At 41.3% G+C, this 2,453-nt stretch overlaps 1 pseudogene; it reads left to right on the top strand.

Moving 5' to 3' along the window:
• Nucleotides 1-490: 490 nt before the first annotated feature.
• LOC101535441 (elongation factor 1-alpha 1-like) lies at nucleotides 491-2,223 on the top strand (annotated as a pseudogene).
• The last annotated feature ends 230 nt before the right edge of the window (nucleotides 2,224-2,453 follow it).

Raw genomic sequence — 2,453 nt, 5'->3', positions numbered from 1 at the left:
CGGGTCTCCCACATGGATGCTGATTTCCAAAGCCTTGGGCTGTCATCAACTGCTTTCCCAGGCCATAATGAGGGAGCTTGATGGGAAGTGGAGCAGCTGGAACTTGAAACTGGCCCATCTTTGATTCTGGAGCTTTCAAGATGAGAATTTAGCTACAAACTCATCACATCAGATCCTACAAAATACTTTTAACAGAATATTTTCCATTAAAATATCAGAATGTGCTTTATCCAAAAACTTGAATCGTAAAAAATATTTTCTTCATACTCACATATATAATATTGAGACACATTTTAATTTCCTGTTTTTTGAGATAATACTTTGTGATTATTTTTAAGTTCAATTCTAAATATTAATAAACTAGTATGAATATGTATGTATGTGTTACATGAGTCAATGAGTAGATATATGTGAACTGACAGATATTTTTCATATCATTTACAATCTGAGAAGTTGTTTTCATTATTCCATGGTGAAATTATAGCTTTTTCACAACGGGTTTGCCACCAGAATACAGGCGCCACGAAAACCACCGCTGCTAACTCAAAGCCAAAATGGGAAAGGAAAAGACCCACATCAACATTGTTGTCATTGGACACGCTGATTCGGGCAAGTCAACAACTACTGGCCATTTGATCTACAAATGTGGTGGCATCGACAAAAGGACCATTAAGAAAATCGAGAAGGAGGCTGCTAAGATGGGAAAGGACTCCTTCAAGTACAACTGGGTCTTGAATAAACTGAAAGCTGAGCGTGAGCGTGGTATCACCATCGACATCTCCCTGTGGAAATTTGAAACCAGCAAGTACTATGTGACTATCATTGATACCCAGCACACAGAGACTTCATCAAAGACATGCTTACTGGCACATCTCAGGCTGACTATGCTGTCCTGATTGTTGCTGCTGGTGTCGGGGAATTTGAAGCCGGTATCTCCAAGAATGGACAGACCCGTGAGCATGCCCGTCTGGCTTACACCCTGGGTGTGAAACAACTAATTGTAGGTGTTAACAAAATGGATTCCACTGAACCACCCTACAGCCAGAAGAGATACAAGGAAATCGTTAAGGAAGTCAGCACCTACATTAAGAAAATTGGTTACAACCCTGACACAGTGGCATTTGTGCCAATTTCTGGTTGGAACGGTGACGACATGCTGGAGCCAAGTGCTAATATGCCATGGTTCAAGGGATGGAAAGTCACCCCAAAGACGGCAATGCCAGTGGAACCACACTGCTGGAAGCCCTGGATTGCATCCTCCCACCAACTAGGCCAACTGCCAAGCTTCTCAGTCTGCCGCTGCAGGATGTCTACAAGATTGGTGGGATTGGTTCCGTGCCTGTGGGCCGAGTGGAGACCGGTGTTCTGAAACCTGGCATGGTGGTGACCTTTGCTCCCGTCAATGTCACAACTGAAGTCAAGTCTATTGAAATGCACCACGAAGCTTTGAGTGAAGCTCTTGCTGCTGACAACGTGGGTTCAATGTCAAGAACGTGTCAGTCAAGGATGTTCGTTGTGGCAATGTGGCTGGTGACGGCAAAAATGACCCACCCATGGAAGCAGCTGGCTTCGCTGTTCAGGTGATCATCCTGAACCATCCAGGACAGATCAGTGTTGGGTATGTCTTGTGCTGGATTGCCACACAGCTCACATCGCTTGCAAGTTCGCTGAGCTGAAGGAAAAGACTGATCGCCATTCTGGAAAGAAACTGGAAGACGGCCCTAAATTCCTGAAATCTGGTGATGCTGCCATTGTTGACATGGTCCCTGGCAAGCCCATGTGTGTTGTAAGCTTCTCCGGCTATCCTCCTTTGAGTCATTTTGCTGTCCGTGACATGAGGCAGACCCTCAGTGTCATCAAAGCAGTGGGCAAGAAGGCTGGTGGAGCCGACAAGGTCTCCAAGTCTGCCCAGAAACCTCAGAAAGCTAAATGAATAATATCCCTAACACCTGCCACCCCAGTCTTAATCAGTGGTGGAAGAACGGTCTCAAACCTGTTTGTCTCAATTGGCCATTTAAGTTTAATAGTAAAAAACTAGTTAATGATAACAATGCATCATAAAACCTTCAGAAGGAAAGGAAAATGTTTTGTGGACCATTTTTTGGTGTGGCAGTTTTAACTTATTAGTTTTTAAAATCAATACTTTTTAATGGAAACAACTTGACCAAAAATCTGTCACAGAATTTTGAGACCCATTAAAACAAAGTTTAATGAGAAAAAAAATTATAGAGATTTCTTTGGAATAACTTTTTAATAAAAAATAAATGCTAACAATGAAATTTGTTTTCTCTGCATTATTTTAAATTATACATTCAAATAACACATTTTTTTTCATAGGTGAGAATTGACTTTGATATATAGCAACTAAACATGTACCTGCCTAGTAAATATAACTAAAGTATTTTAGATAACTTGCATTCATACTATTCTACCTATATACATTTAATTTAAGA

Source organism: Ochotona princeps, chromosome 14 (genome assembly GCF_030435755.1).
Source record: "Ochotona princeps isolate mOchPri1 chromosome 14, mOchPri1.hap1, whole genome shotgun sequence".
NCBI lineage: Eukaryota > Metazoa > Chordata > Mammalia > Lagomorpha > Ochotonidae > Ochotona > Ochotona princeps.
Note: the sequence above shows the minus strand (reverse complement) of the source record. Positions and strands in the feature narration are given on the sequence as shown.